Source organism: Gopherus evgoodei, chromosome 5 (assembly GCF_007399415.2).
Source record: "Gopherus evgoodei ecotype Sinaloan lineage chromosome 5, rGopEvg1_v1.p, whole genome shotgun sequence".
Classification (NCBI taxonomy): Eukaryota; Metazoa; Chordata; order Testudines; family Testudinidae; genus Gopherus; species Gopherus evgoodei.
Window position 1 is genome coordinate 53,547,105 of NC_044326.1, and position 18,592 is coordinate 53,565,696.

At 45.7% G+C, this 18,592-nt stretch overlaps 1 protein-coding gene across 3 annotated transcripts in view; it reads right to left on the reverse strand.

The window, feature by feature from the left end:
- The window catches only part of CLOCK (clock circadian regulator), a 142,346-nt gene that overhangs the window by 48,383 nt on the left and 75,371 nt on the right, over nt 1-18,592 (reverse strand). For all 3 annotated transcript variants that reach the window (XM_030563075.1, XM_030563074.1, XM_030563073.1), the window contains exons 5-7: nt 7,666-7,756; nt 1,946-2,005; nt 435-582 (exon numbers count right to left, since the gene is read on the reverse strand). The gene's annotated coding sequence lies outside the window, so the exon portion shown is untranslated. The remainder of the gene's footprint in view (nt 1-434; nt 583-1,945; nt 2,006-7,665; nt 7,757-18,592) is intronic.

Consider the following 18,592-nt stretch of genomic DNA (forward strand, 5'->3'; position numbering starts at 1 on the left):
GGGGGGGGGGGGGGGGGGGGGGGGGGGGGGGGGGGGGGGGGGGGCGGGGGGGGGCGGGGGGGGGGGGGGGGGGGGGGGGGGGGGGGGTTTCCTGTGTAGATGTATTCATAGAATTAAATGGAGACGCTTCGGAAATGTGTAGGTTTTGAAAAATTAAACAATACAAAAATTAAACTATAATTAATATTTTGGTGCACTTTGTACAATGCTAATCTATTCATACAACATTTTCCTTGGCTTAAGTTACTTATTGAGTGACTAAACACATGTTCCATTTATGATGTCTGGATGTGGAAATCTTCATCGGTAAAGATATCCTTGTACAGCTTGGTTTGGGGAGCTGTTTGCAGTTTACTGGGGAGAACTAAAGGCCTGAACCAAACCCAATTGAAAGACTCCAGTTTTCCACTTGTCTTGTAACACCACAGAATTACCTTTGTGCTTCCGTAAAAGTCAATGCTTTTCCTGCAGTACAGTGGATTTATCCATCTTCCGAACATTACCCGGAAGCATGGAACCAAGCTCTTTGATGAGAACATTAAAACTGATCTCTACGTTCTTTTCAGACTTGTTTCTAGACCTCTGAAAAAGACAAAAATGGAAACCATGTTATAAAAACAGAAGCAAACTGTGTCAAGAATATTTCACAGATGACAGGTTTAATCAAATTTTCAATTTGGAATGAGAGTTAGAGGAGTCACCTCTTACAAGGTGTGTATTACTGATAGTATATGAATTCTGTGAATGTACAACGAACATACTACTTACAGATTAACACCAAAATGAGATAAAATTTGATGATGGTAGCAAATATACCATCAATTCAATATTCGTCTAATAGTCAAACATCTAACAATTCATTTGTGATCAGGATACAAGTGTTAAGTATATGGAGGACTTAGGGACGTGGACAAAAATTATTCAGCTGTTTATTTAAATTAGGTTACTATGCGTCCTCTTACCTGGGTGATCACTAGTCACTGTCGCAAACAAGGATGTTTACAGAGATTTCAGAAACTAAGTCATTTCCACAATATACATTCCTTCCTTTTGTCTTGCTGTGGGTCAGCAGGATAAAAAGGGGAGAACCGTATCTAATCTAGGCACTTGGCTCTGATGACTGAGAAATTCTCCTACTGTCCACAGCAGCAAGTGCCTATTTCAGTGATGGCCCGAATCACTAGAATGGGATGCTTGCCACGTATGCCTTGTGCCTACTGGTGAAGATTGGGGGGGCCACCCATAAATCCTTCTGGGAGCATCTGCAAGAGCAGGAATCCAGTAGGCACAACCAGCCTGTTACTAGCCAGCCATTCTCTAAATCAGCTATAGGCAGGAAGGAGTGGAGATTATTCATGTTCCAGCTGAAATCAGTTTGAGCCTTGAAACCCTTTTAACCACCTTAAAAGAAAACTGAGAGTCCAAACCTAATTAGTGACTTGAGTTAATAACCTGGGAAGAGGTTCTGTTCTATATAGTACTGCTATTCAGAGATCATGTAACTTGGATTGGAGCTCAGGCTTTCAAGCCTGGAGTGGGAGTGGCGGTCTGTGGACCCAGATTGGGAGGCTCACTCCCAGGTGCAGTACAGACATACCCTTGGAGCCATGACAGTGAAGGCTGCGTTTGGGAGGGATCCTCCATTCAAGGCATCCATTGTCCCAGGGAAGGAATAAGCTGCCCATTACTTGAAATATGAGTCTTCATATACAAGAATAGCCATATTTGAACTTGAGGCACAAAGATTCCTTTAACCAATACCTCAAAATAAATAAACCATATGTAGAAAAATATGACATAACCTGACATATAAACACTACGGGGAACTTCTGTTTTATTGTATGGTCACAAACACAGTCACATTTTTTTTTGTTATATATTTGGAATTTACCAAAGCAGTCAAATAAAGGCCATTTTAGCATAAGGTAACTTAAAAAAAGACTACCTTTGTTGCTTTATCCTTGTCATCTTCTTCCACCAGACCATCAAAATACTACCATCATCTCTACAAGTGAGAAAACAGACAAACGTTAGAGCACAATAGTCTCTCACAGACTGCTAACACTATGAGAAGGAATACACAAAATAGCAAGCAAAGGAGCCATCATTCAATAGTTCAACTAACCCAAGATACAGGAGCACTGTTTTATTGTGATCTAAGTTTTACAAAGCCTACAGCTTCCATGAATCCACGGACTTTATAAGTTGTTGCCTTAGTTTACTAAAACCCTGTATTTTGAAAGGCTGACATTTCTAAGATATATCTCAAGTTATTTTCAGAATATTTAAGTTTTTAATGAGATATCTCACAAATATCCTCTCTGTGTACTTAGCTTACACCATCCTGTGTTAGTTTTAAATATGTGCCTTTGCTACTGTCCTTCAAAACAAAGGAGAGGACAGAATCACTTTGCCATAAGATCTTTGTTGTTTGTTTGCAAGCCCTTAATTTAAATTATAGGGTTATTCATAGTTTTTTTTTTAAAGCATCATTTGTATATGGTAATAAATTATTAAGATTAGACGGAAGAGGAATGTGCTATATTTCATCCCATTATGTTATTTTACAAATATAAAATTTAAAATTAGCTATAAATAATATTCCAAATATCACTCAAAAATTACACAATGCCTCTTTTTGACCATTACAATTTCTTTTACGGTGTTCCTAAATCAGTCTCTAAACCCAGAATGCAGAATATACTCTTCACTTAAATAGGACCATATTGCACTTTATTCCCTATATCACTTCTTTGTATTTATTTTAAAGTGAGAATTAATCCATGCCTGGTTTTCAAAACTACCATATATTAGACTTTCTCCATCTTACCTCTCTCAGCTATTCTATTAATTTCCATGTATACTTAGTACAGTCCTCCAATTTTTGTCTCCCCATAACTTATTTGAGTTGGGAAAGTTAATCTTCCTTCCTTCAAGATATGAAAACACTTTCCCTCTAAATCTTCCCTTGCACTCATCTCTCTCTCTAATTTGTGACTCACATACTGTAAAGTGATTTGTGATACTGTGAATGGTAGATGCTAGTAATCAATGGTATTCACCTTCTCAAACTGTTGTTCTTCAAGATGGTGTTGCAGATGTCCATTACACTGATAAGGTGTGCACATATCCTGTGCGCCCAATACTGGAGAATTTTCCTTAGCAGTACCTGTAGAGGCGGCCCTGCCCATACCTCAGCTCCTCATGTTCGGAGGAGAGGGTATAAAGAGCAGAACTGCCCTGAACTCTCAGTTCTTTTGCACTGGAAACTGATGGTAAACTATGATCCACTGGGAGAGGCGGGTGGGTTGTGTAATGGACATATGCCACACATCTCAAAAAGAACAGTTATGAGAAGGTGAGTATTTCTTCTCTCTTTTTGAGTTCATGCATATATCCATCTCGCAATAGTGACTCCCAAGCTGTAAATCCAAGGTGGCAGGGTTCAGAGTCTCTTTGGAAGAGGGACTGTAGGATTATTCTCCCTACATTGGCATCTTCCTTTGATGTCTCAGCCAACGTGGAATGTCTGGTGAATGTATGTATGGAAGACTACATCACTGATCTTCAGACAGTCATAACAGGGACATATGCCACAAAAGGATCCATAAAAAAGCAGATAACACTAAATTCAAATCCCAAATTGGCACTGGTCCCAGATAGGTGGGAAACACTCATCTAGATCTTTCAGAAACCTGGTCAAGATAGGATAGGATTAATAGGATTAATAAAAGCAGCTCTACCATTAATTTGAGAGTGAAACACTGAGACAGTGGCAAGATGCAGTCTAATGGAGCTGACAGCTAGACTTTCTCCACTGCTTAAGATGCAAGAAGTAGTACAGAATTGTTTGATTGCTAGACTGCATCAGGAATACATTATAGGAGGTTGTCCATATGGAGAAGCACTTCCATTGACCCAGGTAAGGTGTTATTGTACAAGGTTTTCTGCTATTAAGGAGGACATTCTGGACTGCCGCTGAGCAGTGTACTCCTCTGCATTTGACCACTGATGAACCATGTTGTGAGGTGCAACACCGAGAATTTGGGTGCAACATCTGCCCACAGTTTTGGTTAGTGGCAACAACAAGGGTCCTCGAGCACACAGCTCGCATAACTCACAATACCATGGCTGCCTTGGCCAGGCTGGAGCTATAATGATCATTCTGCCTAGACTTGTTTCAGCTTGAGAATGAACCTGGGAATCAGGGGCTCTGGTACATGCATACACCACGTCCTTATCCTATGGAAACCAGGAAAATATTTGAGATTGACCCAGCTCTGTGACCTGCTCTGGAACAAAACCAGGGACACTTCCTGTTTTGCCAAGTCACAAACAGATCTACCATCAGAAAACTTCCTATGCCAAACACCAAGGCTAGAATGGCTGTGTTGCAAGACCATTTGTGGTCTAAATTGAAGGATTTGCTCAGGTGATCTACCTAGCCATTCTGAATACCTGGCAAGTGAGAAATCCTGAGAGCGACTCAGTATAAATTCCACAGCTCAACTACCTCCTGGCAGAAGTGGTCTGACTTGACATTCCCTTGTTTGTCCACAAAAAAACCACTGCTAAGATGCTCTCAGTGACCACTTGGACTGTTCCGTGGCCTGTGGATGTCTGGATGAAGAGACTTAGGAAGTAAGAGGAAGAGGTCTCTCTCTCTCTGAAACCTTTGCTTTCTTTTGGAATGGTCAGCATAATGGAAGGAATATTGCTGTCTAGGCTGGAATTGAGGATGATATTTTGTCCTCTTCATAGCTGGAGTGTAGAGGCCCAAGAGCTTTAAAACTTAGAGTGTGTAAAGCCTCATCTGTTGTGGATGAGAACAAAGGACAGCCCTGAAAGAGAAGGGCCTCATTTGTCTGTTGTATGTTTTCAGGAACCCCCAAGGTCTGCAGCCAAGTACAAGGGTGCATAGTCATTGCCATAGCCCTGCCAGCAGAATCCACCACATCCAAGGAACGCTGCAGAGCTGATTGAGAGACCAGACAACTCACCACAAAATTGCTCAAACCTCTGGGATGAAACCTGGTATTTGCATTCCATTAATTTGGCCACAGGTGAAATGGAGGATGGGGTTTTCCACAGTATCTTAAATAGCCTGCATAATGGCATCATTTGTAGGCAGGGCTACCTTTCCTGTCATAGCCAGATGCACAGGGTTGATCAGTTGGTGGGTATTCTCCTCCACAAGATCCACTTGTAAAGAATTGGCATTCGCCTTTAAGGTACACCTTAAAGGTAATCTGGGACCAGAGAGGACACCTCCAATATCAGGGCTTCATCAGGTGATGAAGAAGATGCATGAAAGGGAGGCAAGGGAATATGCTCCCGAGGGTGGTCCTACAGTACTGGATTAGGCTACTGGTCTGAAGCAGGCTGAGGTAAAACCTGAGGTAAAGGTTGATGGGTACCAACCGTCACAGGCCTTAGTACCATCAGAAAAAGATTATTCCCTAAGGGATCTGCTTCTGTGAGGTAGTTGCAATGTTGATCCAGATACTGGGGAGCATCCAATAAGGCCAGCTAGGAGGCTGGTACAGTAATGGGTCCCAATACTGGTCCAGCACAGGTCCAAACATATCAATTCCTGGCTCTACTCTTCTCAAAACAGTTAATGAGTAAGAGAAAAGGACCAGAACAGCACTCTGAACTTTCGGTAGTATGAGACTCAAAAGCCCACCTCTAAGTCTGATGAAGAATCAGAGTATTCCAATAGCCATGGTTGTGCTGTATTGAGTCTGATCCTCTGGATCTATGCCAGGAATGTGACACTGGAGGAAACATAGAGGGCTTCCTAGTTGATGTCACAGGGTAGAGGCTGGTACCAGAATGGATGAGGCCAAAAACAGTGGTACTGGGCCCTTAAGTGATGGACCCATAACAGAGTGCCCCAGAGCTGACAGTCTCAAAACCTGCACCAGTACTGACCGAGGATCTCTGCCCTGAATCAATGCCGACAATGGTACTGATAGGCATAGCACATCTCTCGTCACCACATAGGCTTCTGGCGTTGTCTGCACTAATATGGGTTGTTGCCCCACCACGATCAGAGATGTCATTCTACCTTTGGTACTGCAGTGACCTTCCGTGGAGCAATCCTGTATCATAGATTCCAAGGACTCCAGTGTCTATTTCTTATGTTTATTTCACCACAATTGCGCCAATGTCTTCGGCCTCAAAGACAAGAGTCCCAGTGACAGAACTCTCTTGTGGTTCCTATTCCCAGGTAAAGCGAAAGGAGCACTCCAAGAAGGCGCTGTCAATAAACTTCCCTTGGACAACCAAAGGGGTTCAGACACTGGCCTAAGGACAGCCTCCACAAGGATATAACAACGGTGTTCTTCTCTCAGCTTCTTTGCCCTGCCCTTTAAACTACTGCAAATGGAGCACCCATCTCTCTTTTGTGGCACTCACCCAAGCACTTGAAGCAGCATGAATAAGGTTCTCTGACAGACATGGGATTTTGGAAACCAAAACAGGACTTGAAGCCAGGGGATCTTGGCACAAGCTTGCCCCAGTTAAGGGCAAGACCTTGAGGCCCGCCTGACTGAAATATATATATATTTTCCCCAACTAAAACCAGAAATTTTAAAATTAGAAAAAAATGGAGTGATGAAAAAGTACCACTAGGTAAGAAAAAAAGAAGCAAGAAATTTGTTCATGAGGAGCACAGAACTCTCTGACCACTAATGGTGAGAGGAACTGAAGGAGGGGTGGGGCAGCTCCATCCTCTATATACTCTCCATTCAAAGCACAAGGAGCTGGGATGCCCCTAAAGGTACCACTAAGGAAAACTCTCTGGCACTGGTGCATAGGATGCACACACATCTACAGTGTAATGGATATATGCAAGCACTAGAACTGTATTGTCTGTTAGTACTGTAAAATACAGTACCAACAGTTGACAAAAAGAGGAGGAAGGGTGTAATGTTATGAAACATGTTTGATTATTCTTTCCGTTTCCTTAATAAGCCAGTGCAGGAGAATTCTGTGGTAGAATTTTCAAAAGCGCCTAAGTCCCATTTTCAAAAGTGACATTTAAAAGCCCAAGTTTCACTGAAAGTCAATGAAACCTAGTTTCTTAAGTGCCCAAGTCACTTTTGAAACTTGGGAAGCTGTCATTTTGGCACTTAAAAAAATTCTACCCCTAGTTTCTGGATAGATGAATTGATTATAAAAAACCCAATTGTGTTCTATACAATAGGCAAACTTTTTTCATTTTCTAAAAACTTCAAAACTTTAATGTAAAGCATTTTATAACAAAAAGAAGGCCACAGATTGCTATGAAAGCACCTTAAGCCCAGCTCTTGGATTCAAGTAATTCTAAAACAAGTCCCCAGATCAGTTGTTTCAAGAGAAAAACCCTAAGAATACAACAAATTTCAAAACACAATTCCAATTAGGCAGCTGCTGTTCCAAATATAAAACATATTTAAATAATATAATTTTAAACAAAAACACGTACTACAACATGTGATGCCTACATAGCTATGTTTTCATAACTAAAGTGTAGTTAACAGACCTTAACTTTGCCAAAAATCAAAACCTCATTACACTTAAGTCTGACTTGTAGTCCTTCTACTCTTAATCTTAAATAAGAATACATCATCAAAATGTTTACCTATAAATCAGTTAAAACAAAATCATCTAACAACATACCTGTCGGTAATGGAGCTCATTTTATGGGTCCTTATGGTAAAGAACATAACATGTCACACTTTAGTCTTGTGGTAGACATTTGTACGTCTGCCTGGTTGAGAACAGAAACAAATGAAAATATAACTTTTGTAGAACATGTTGGTTTTCCCCTCATAGAAAGTATGAAGCTCCGGCTTGCCCCAAAAGGAGTGGTGCTTCTAACCTTTATTTTCCCTCCACCTTTTCTCTTTATGTCAATTATGTATCCCATATAGCTGAACCTAAACATCTTATTTCACCAGATACAGGGGTTAAGAGGCTATCACTTTTCTATATGCCATGATGAATCAACTTGGGCTAAGCCAGTTTAAACTTTCATTTACCTCTGTATTCAGCAACAGCTTTTTATTCTTTATATTGGCCCATATTTCAAAGAACGTGAATAAATTTCAGGGAATATGACAAAGTGAACTGTCATAAGGGGAGAAGAAAAAAGTAACCCCAAGCAACTGACTCCAATCCTTTCAGAAGTGGGAGTGGTCTGGAGACCATGTAAGCCAAATCCTGTTCATTCCAGAAAAAGGAGGAGGGGAGAACACACCCAAGAGGAAAGGCATGGTGAAAGACTGCCAAGGGGAAAACAGTTCCCTAAAGAGCAGGAGAGAAACTGAAACTGTTTTATGGCACTGATGAATGATCTCATCCTATCAAAAGGCACTCATTCTCATCCCCCCAGACCTTTCTGCAGTGTTTGATGGTGTTGACTATGAGATACTGCTGTCTTGCTTGAGAAGTTTAGTAGGAGTCCAGGGTAACGTGCTAAAATAGTCTGAGTCCTTCCTGGAAGGATGCACCCAAAGAGTAGTGATGGGAAACCACCTCCACCACTGGACCCTTCACTTGAGGGGTTCCACAAGGATCAATTCTCTATACAGTCCTTTTCAATATTTACATGCAACCATTAGGAGAACTGGTCAGACAACATGGACTCAGATACCATCAATACACAACTGACACACATCTCTACCTATTCTGCACCACATGTGACCACACCAAGATGGCCCAATGCTTGGATGAGATCAGCTCATGAATCAAAAACAGCTGGCTGAGCAAAACAGAGATGATGCTGGTGGGTAAAGCAAAGTACTTTGAAGAGTTTGCAGCTATGGTGCAATCTCCCCTTTGGTTGAAGGTTCCCATCTACAATTGGTCAATTCAGTCCGTATTCTAGGATTACTCTCAGATTCCTCGCTGACACTGAGCTCTCACATCACAACAGACATGCGTAATACTTTCTGCCATCTCTGGTTTGCTAGGAGACTCCATCCCATCTTGGTGGATGAAGACCTGGCCTTAGTTATTTATGTCTTCATCACTATCAGCTGGACTACAGCAATGCAATATAACTGGGCATGAAATCTTCATCACTTAGGAAACTCCAAAAGTACAAAAGGCTGCAGTGTCTCCCCTCAGGAAGACAGGTTACACGAGCACATCACACCTGTCCTCCACCTTCTACACTGGTGCTCTAATTTCAGATCAAGTTCTAGGTCTCAGTCCTTAACTTCAAAGCATCCCATGCCTGAGCCCAGGATATGTAGAAGACAGTCTCTAAAGCTCCAGGGTGAAGACCATAGTTGATAACTTCACTTCTCTGGGACAAGGCAACTCTCCACAGTAAGAGTACACTTCATCTGTGCATGAGAAAGAACCTTTCCTGGGGGTGGTTCAAGACTGTGGAATGAACTCCTCCAGGAACTAACCATAAGAAACCTCACCACTTTCCTCTTCACAAGCAGTACCAATTTCTTTGACCTGGCTTTCTTTAATATAAACACATAGCAACAGATATATTTATTTAACAAATTAATAAAACCTTACCAAAATAATACACTCTATTACACACACTTCTCCCTTTGGATGAGAGAAAAAACAAATGTGTGAGATGCATAGTCACATTGCTTAATGCACTGCTGGAAGGTGCTCAGATACTATTACATTGATCAGCATGGCATAAAAACCTCTACAGAACAGAACAGAGACACAATCACCTTGGGTAGAATGGTGCTGAATTTGGGCAGTGTTGGGCACCAACTGGTGCCTGCCCCCACTGGAAACCTTGAACTTGCCTGAGAAGTAAGAGAACTTATGGGGAAATGGGACTAAAGACTTTGGGTGTAGATGATTAAGGCTACAATTTTGTCACACAAATTTTTAGTCCATTTCATGTCAGAGGTGTGTGGAGGGAAAAACATAACCACAGAAAGCTCATGGCCCATAGAAGGGGGTGTAGAGCAAGCCTGACTCAAGTGAGGTGCCAGGGGGCTGGAAATTGAGTCTGCCCCAGTAAGGAGGGGTGGTATGGGTGTTGGGGAAACTGGAAAGTGAGCCCACCCTTCACTGGCAGCTCCTGTCCTGCAAGGCTGGGCGTGGCTCCCCACACCGAGCATTGTGATCCCATACACTAAGTAACATGGCCACTCAGGTTTGATGCATCCTCCCCTCTGTCTCAATCTACAGAGAGACAGACGTGCCAAAACTGAGTGGCATTGTGACCTTGTATACTAGGTTGCAACACTAAACAAATTTGGCTCATCTGCCCTTCCATCATGTCATAGAGGGGCCGATGCACCAAAACTAAGTGGTGCTGCAATCACATGGGCCAGGTTCCAAAGCCGATCAAATCTGGCCTCTCTATCTTCCATCATGCCACTGGTAGATGCACCAAAACTTACGAGGCGTTGCAACCCCGTGCTCTAGCTGGCCACACCAGTCAAATTTGGCCTGTCTGCTCCTCTGTCATGCTATGGAGAGGTGGACAGACCAAACCTGAGTGGCGCTGCAACCATATGGGCCAGATCGGAATGCCAATCAAATTTGACCTGTCTGTCCCTCTATAATGCATTAGATGAGTGGACATGCCAAACCTGAGTGGCACTCTGACCACATGGGCCACTCACTATGCCAATCAAATTTGGCCCATCTGCCCCTTCATCTCCATCAATGGAGGAGCAGATGCACTAAACCTGAGTGGTGGTGCAAACGTGGCCAGAGCAGGCATCCTGACCCACAAGAACCAGCATTGATTGATGTCACAGACTTAAAAAAAATTCACAATTTATTGTGAACACTGTGGCCTCCATGCTATAATCATAGCCTTAATGACTCATAGATTCTCAGGTCAGAAAGTACCGTTGTAATCATCTAGTTTGATCTCCTTTATAACACAAGCCATAGAACTTCCCCAAAATAATTCTAGAGCAGATCTTTTAGAAAAACATCCAATCTTTATATAAAAATAGTCAGTGATGGACCCTTGGTAAATTGCCCCAATGGTTAATTACTCCCTGTTATAAATGAATGCCTTATGAATTTGTCTAGCTTCAACTTCCAGCCATCACATCATGTTATACCTTTCTCTTGCTCCCCATATATGTACTTATAGACTAATCAAGCCATCCCTTAACATTCTGTTTGTCACACTAAATACATTGAACTCTTTGAGTCTATCACTATAAGGCACAGGTGGTCAAACTTACTGACCCTCCGAGCCACATACGACAATCTTCAAAGTTTGAAAGCCACGCACGGGCAGCTGTGCCCCACAGGGCTGAAGCTCCAGGACACCCGCCCCCCTCCCAGGGCAGAAACCAGAGGCAATGCATGGGGTGCATGTGGGGTCACATCCCCCCCCACACTCGATTTTTGCCACATAGTGTCGCCAGGCCCCTTCCCGCATGGCAACTGCTGAAGCCAGCAGGCTGGGAGCTGCAGCTGTGGGGAGAAGCAGTGGCAAACAGCTGGGAGCAGCAGGGAGGGGCCGCTGAGGATAAGAAGAGGGGCATGCCTCAAGCTGTTGGGAGGGCCGAACCTTTAAATTGTGCCCCGCCTCCCAGTCTCAGCAGGCACCAGTCATCTCTGGCAGAAGCCCTGAGCCCCACCACTCCGTCGCATGGCAGAAGCCCTGAGTCCCTGCCCCCCGCAGTCTCGTAGGCAGAGAATGGGGCATATGGTGGGCTCTACAAGCTGCACTTTAACTGTAAAACAGCCACAGGCAGCTCACGAGTCACAATTTGGCCACCACTGCTATAAAGTATATTTTCTAATCTTTTAATCAGGCCATGTCTACACTATCACTTATGAGGGGAAAACGTACGATGCTCAGGGGTGTGAAAAAACCCACACCCCTGAGCACCGCAAGTTACACCGGTGTAAGCAGTAGTGTGAGCAGTGCTATGTCAGAGGGAGAGCTTTTCCCGCTGACATAGCTATCGCCACTCATTGGGGATGATTTAACTATATCGACAGGAGAGCTCTCTCCCATTGGCATAAAGTCGCTACATGAGAGATCTTACAGCAGCTCAGCTGCATCAGTACAGCTGTCCTGCTGTAAGATTTCTAGTGTAGACAGCCTCATTCTCATGGCTCTTCTCTCAATCTTCTCCAATTTATCCACATCCCTCTTGAATTGTGGGCACCAGAAAAGACGGTTACTCACCTTTGTAACTGTTGTTCTTCGAGATGTGTTGCTCATGTCCATTTTAATTAGGTGTCTGCACGCGCAGCGTGCACGATCATCAGAAGATTTTTACCCTAGCAACACTCGGTGGGTCAGCTGAGGCACGCCCCTGGAGTGGTGCCTTCATGGCGCCGGATATATGCCCCAGCCGACCCAGTGCCCCCCTCAGTTCCTTCTTGCTGGCTACTCCAACAGAGGGGAAGGAGGGAGGGCTTGGAATGTATATGAGCAACATATCTCAAAGAACAACAGTTACAAAGGGGAGTAACCGTCTTTTCTTGTTCGAGTGCTTGCTCATATCGATTCCAATTAGGTGACTCCCAAGCCTTTCCTAGGTGGTGGAGTGAGATGTCATGGAGTGAAGGACTGCTGAGCCAAATGCAGCATCACCCCTGGACTGCTGAACTATCACATAGTGGGCAGCGAAGGTATGCATTGATGACTAAGTCGCTGCTCTACATATCTCCTGTATGGGCACGTGTGCCAGGAAAGCAGAGGATGAAGCCTGAGCCTGCGTGGAGTGGGTGGTAAGGTTCGAAGCTGGGACACCAGCCAAGTCATAGCACGCATGAATGCATGATATAATCCAGGACAAGATGTGCTGGGAGGAGACCAGAGGCCCTTCATCCGGTCTGCCACAGCAACAAACAGCTGTGACGTTTTCCTAAAAGGTTTTGTTCGCTTGATGTAGAAGGTGAGGGACCTGCGAATGTCCAGGGAGTGCAGCTGTTGTGCCCATCTAGAGATGCGAGGCTTCAGGTAGAAGACAGGGAGGAAGATGTCCTGGTTGACGTGGAAGGCGGACATCACCTTAGGGAAGAAGGCCGGGTGGGGTTGCAGTTGTACTTTCTTCTTGCGGAACACCGTATACGGTGGTCCCGATGTTAGTGCCCTGAGCTCAGACACATTTCTCACCGAGGTGATAGCTACAAGGAAGGCTGTCTTCCAGGAAAGGTACAGCAGCGAGCAGGAAGCCATCGGCTCGAACAGGGCACCCATGAGTCTGGAGAGGACCAGGTTAAGATCTCATGTAGGGACTGGTTGTCTAATTCGTGGGAACAAGCGCTCCAACCCCTTGAGAAATCTAGTGACCATGGGATTGGAGAAGACAGAACACCTGTTTTCACCCATGTGGAAAGCTGAAATAGCTGCCAGGTGCACTCTGATAGATGATATTGCCGAGCCCTGCCGCTTTAAGGACAGGAGGTAGTCCAAGATGATAGGCATTGACACCAGCAGAGGGGCCGTAGGACTCTGAGCGCACCAGCAGGAAAAACGCTTCCACTTGGCTAAGTATGTGGACCTGGTAGAGGGCTTCCTGCTACTCAAAAGGACCTGCTGTACTAAGTGAGAGCAGCACAGCTCAGATTGAGTTAGCCATGCAGCATCCATGCTGTGAGGTGGAGAGATTGCAGGTCAGGATGACAGAGCCATTCGTGGTCTTGAGTGATCAGGTCTGGCCACAGTGGGAGTGGAACTGGAGCATCCATTGACAGCTCCAGGAGAGTGGTATACCAGTGCTGTCTGGGCCATGCTCGGGCGACCAAAATCAGACGGGCTCTGTCCCTGAGCAGTTTGAGCAGGACCCTGTGGACTAGTGGGAAAGGAGGAAAGGCGTAGCACAGGTGAGACTTCCACTGTATTAGGAAGGCGTCCGACTGGGAACCTGGGGAGCGTCCTTGGAGAAAGCAGAACACCTGGAATTTCCGATACTCGTGAGAAGTGAATAGGTCTATCAGGGGAAAGCCCCACTTCCGGAAGACAGAGTGGATGACGTCTGGGCAAACTGACATGGAGGGCTGCAGGGCGTGAAATGGCACCCCTTCACACACTGATTTGGGGTCTAGCCACCAGTCTAGAGAGGCTAATATCCCTAGCGGAATGGTAACCACCGTGTTCAAGCTGTCCTGACCTGGTTTGTAAACTGTTGATAACCAGGCTTGGAGTGGACGTAGTCTAGCATGCATGGTCACAAACGTGCAAGAGGCCATGTGCCCCAGAAGGCATAGGCATGTTTTCACAGTTGAGGCTGGGAAGCTTTGCAGGCCATGGACGATGTTCATCAGGGATTGGAAGCGTGCTTCTGGCAGAAGTGCCTGGGCTAGACCTGAGTCTAAGACTGCTCCTATTAATTCTATCCTCTACGTTGGTACAAGAGTGGATTTCACGCCATTGAGCAGAAGGCTTAGTTGATTGAACATGTTCATGGTGAGCTGAACATGAGACTGAACCTGATCCCTGGAGTGACCCAAAATAAGCCAGTCGTCGAGATACGGGAACACTTGGATCCGCTGTCAACGAAGGGAAGCAGCCACAACAGCCATGCACTTGGTAAACGCCTTGCAGGCCATGGAGAGGCTGAAAGGGAGGACGGTGAATTGAAAGTGCTGTTGATTTATCACAAAGGGAAGGAAGCGTCTGCGCGCTGGGGAGATCGCAAAGTGGAAGTATGCGTCCTTCATGTCGAGGGCGGCGTACCAATCTCCAGGATCGAGGAAGGAATAATGGTCCCTAGTGAGACCATTTGGAACTTCAACTTTACCACGAATTTGTTGAGTCTACGTAGGTCCAGGATGGGCCAAAGCCTGCCTTTGGCCTTGGGGATTAGGAAGTAGAGGGAGTAAAAACCCCTGCCCCTTGACTCTCTTGGAACCTCCTCTATCACCCCCACATGTAGGAGTGATTGGACCTCCTTTAGAAGGAGGTGCTTGTGAGAAGGGTCCCTGAAGATGGAAGGGGAAAGAGGGTGGGAGAGGGGAGAAAAAGCAAATTGGAGGGAGTATCCCCTTTCCACCATGCGCAGGACCCAACAGTCTGATGTTATGCAAGACCACTCACAGAGGAAGTGGGAGAAACGATTCTGGAAAGGCACGGAAGGATCCTGAATAGAGACTGGTGCTCCATCAAAAGTTCTGCTTAGGCCCTGCTGATAGCTTGAGAGGGCCTTCGCCTTGACCGGCTTTGTGCTCAGTCTGTTTTCTTTTACCGCCTCGGCCGTGTCTTCTAAAGAAGTCCTGTCTTGGCTGAGGGGGAGAGTAGGATCTCTGAGGCTGCGGTCTGAAGGGCCTTCTCTGCGTTACCGGCGTATGCATGCCCAGTGAACGCATGATGGCCTGTTGTCCTTCAGACTCTGCAGCCTTGAGTCTGTCTTTTCAGAGAATAGGCCCTGGCCATCAAAGAGTAGGTCCTGGAGGGTCTGTTGCAACTCTAGTGGTAAGCCAGAAACCTGCACCCATGAGATGTGGCACATGGCTATGCCTGAGGCCAGGGTCCAAGCTGTCAAGTCCGTTGTGTCCAGAGAGGCTTGCAGGGAGGTTCTGGCTACCTTCTTGCCTTCCTCTACTAGAGCCCCAAATTCCTCTCTGGACTCCTGTGGAATCAACTCTTTGAATTTTGCCATAGAGAGCCACAAATTATAGTCATATCGGCTCACAAGCATCTGCTGGTTGGCCACCCTGAGCTGCAAGCCTCCAGCCAAGTACACCTTGAGCCCAAACAAGTCTAGGCGGCTGGTGCTGTACAATGCCATGGTGCTGGGAACCGGTGGCATGATACAGAGTGGTACCAAGACGGCAATTGGTGCCTGCAGTTGTATCGGTACCGGGAACGTGATCTAGATCTCGATGGTGACTCTGGTGAGATCAGTGCCGGGATCGGCTCTGGAATGAGTGCGAACGAGTACCAGGAACGGTGCTGGGAGTCTGATCGGTACCGGCCATACCACGATTCGGATCTTTGCGAGCCGGAGCGGTGTTGCGAGTAGGCCTGGCACCGAGAACGAGATCGGTGCCAGGACTGTGAATGACACCGTGATGGGTGCCGGAACCATGATCGGGACCAGGACCGGTGCCGTCCTGCTTCGCTCGGCAACCGTGGTCATATCAAGGATGATTTTCCCTTCGATAGCACTGTCTGCACCAGAGGTGCCGCCGGCTGCAGAGGAGTTGGCTCTACGAGCACGATCAGGTCCCGCACTGTTGAGAAGGTCTCTGGCATGGAGGGCAGTCTCAGTTCGACCACAGTGTGCACCGGGGAGCTTATATGCACTGGACTCGACGGCCCTTCCGGTGCCGGAGTCGACGGTGCGGGAGCGGTTAGTTGTCCTGTGCCCTCCAGCAAAGAAGGTGGCTCTGATTGCAGGGCGGAAAGCGTCGGTGGCTGTCGAGCCAGCAAACAAGGAGCAGTCGCCACCTGCGTGGGTTGCTTCTTCTTCTGGCCCAGAGAAAAGGACCGCCACCATGGTGGAGGTGCCGGGGAGATCTGGTGCTGTGAGACTTTAGCAGAATCCGAATGCAATGCAGGGCCAGTCGGTGCCGCAGGGGCACTCCGCATTCAAGATGATGGTGCCGAGTCCCGGTGAGCGGAGGAAGGAACCGGGCTAAGTGCCACCTCCATAAGGAGCTGCTGTCATAAACAGATAGCTAAGGGTTAATGTTCTTTTACCTGTAAAGGGTTAACACAGGGAACCAAACACCTGACCAGAGGACCAATCAGGAATCAAGACTTTTTCAAATCTGGGTGGAGGGAAGTTTTGGGTGTGAGTTCTTTGTTCTTTGTCTTGGTCTGTTCCTTTTCTCGTCTCTGAGAGTGATTTTTCTATCTCCAGGTTTTCTAATCTTCTGTTTCCAAGTTGTAAGTACAAGGATAATAAGACAATAGGTTTATATTGTTTTTTTTGTATTTACATGTGTGTAGTTGCTGGAATGTGTTAAATTGTATTATTTTGGAATAAGGCTGTTTATTCACTTTTTTTCTTAAGCAATTGACCCTGTATATAGTCACCTTTATACAGAGACTATTTTTAATGTCCCTTTTATATAAAGCTTTCTTTTTAAGACCTGTTGGAGTTTTTCTTTAGTGGGGACTCCAGGGAATCGAGTCTGCAGTTCACCAAGGAATTGTTGGGAGGAAGAAGTCGGGGGAAATCTCTTTGTGTTAGATTTACTAAACTTGACTTTGCATACCCTGTGGGTGAGGGGGAAGAGAGATTAGATCTCTCGGTACTTGTGTTTCCAGGACTGGAAGCAGGAAATCTCCTAGGGTGGTCCAGGGAGGGGAGCCTGGGAGGAAGTAACAAGGAAACAAGGGGAGGGGGTTATTTCCCTTTGTTGTAAGACTCAAGGCATCTGAGTCTGCGGGTCCCCCAGGGAAGGTTTTGGGGAGACCACAGTGAGCGAGGCACTGTATAATTCCTAGCTGGTGGCAGCAAATACCAGGTCCAAGCTGGTAACTAAGCTTGGAGGTTTTCATGCTAACACCCATATTTTGGACGCTAAGGTCCAGATCTGGGAAGAAATGTTATGACAGCTGCTTCAGTCTAATGTCCTGCTCCTTCTTAGACCTCAGCTTGAAGGCTTTACAAATGCAGCACATGTCCGCTTGGTGGGAGTCCCCCAGACACTTTAGGCAAGAGTCATGGGGGTCTCCCGTTGGCATCGGCTTCAGACAAGCCGAGCAGGGTTTGAAGCCTGGAGACCCAGGCACGGGCCCAGGTACCGGGCTAGGGGAGAAGACCCTCTTCCACCCCCCTAAGTACACTAATTCTAACTATCCTAAGTAACTAATAACAACTATTAACAACTAAGCACAAACTATTAACAGGTACTATACAAATGCTAGGGAGAGTGGAGATCAGCGAAGCTGCACTCCACAGTTCCAATGACTGTCATGGGCGGTAGGAAGGAACTGAGGGGGCACTGGGTCAGCAGGGGCATATATCCGGCACCATGAAGGTGCCACTAAAGGGAGCCCCTCAGCCAATCCACCGAGTGTTGCTAGGGTAAAAATCTTCCGACGATTGTGCTCGCGGCGCACGTACCTAACTGGAATGGATATGAGCAAGTACTCGCAGAAGAACTGGATGCCGTATTCCAGAACAGTTGCACCAGTGCCAAATACAGATAACCTCTCTACTCTTACTCGAGATTGCCTTGTTTATGCATCCCAGGATCATTAACTCTTTTGGCCACAGCATCACACTGGAAGTTCATGTTCAGCTGATTATCCACCACGACTACCATACCTTTTTCAGAGTCACTGCTTTCACAGGAGAGTCACCCATCCTGTAAGTATGGCCTACATTCATTGTTCCAAGATATATACATTTACATTTAGCCATATTAAGTTGCATATTGTTTACTTGCACCAAGTTTACTAAATGATCTAGATTGCTTTGAATCGGTGACCTTTCTTATTCATTATTTACCATTCCCCCTATTTTTGTGTAAGCTGCATACTTTATCAGTGATGATTTTATGTTTTTTCCAGGCCACTGATAAAAATGTTTAATAGCTTAGGGCCAAGAACCAGTCCCTGTGGGACTTCACTGGAAACAGACTTGCTCAATGATAATCCCCCTTTACAGTTACATTATGTGACCTATCAGTCAGTTTTTAATCCATATAGTGTGTGCCATGTTAAAAAAAAAAA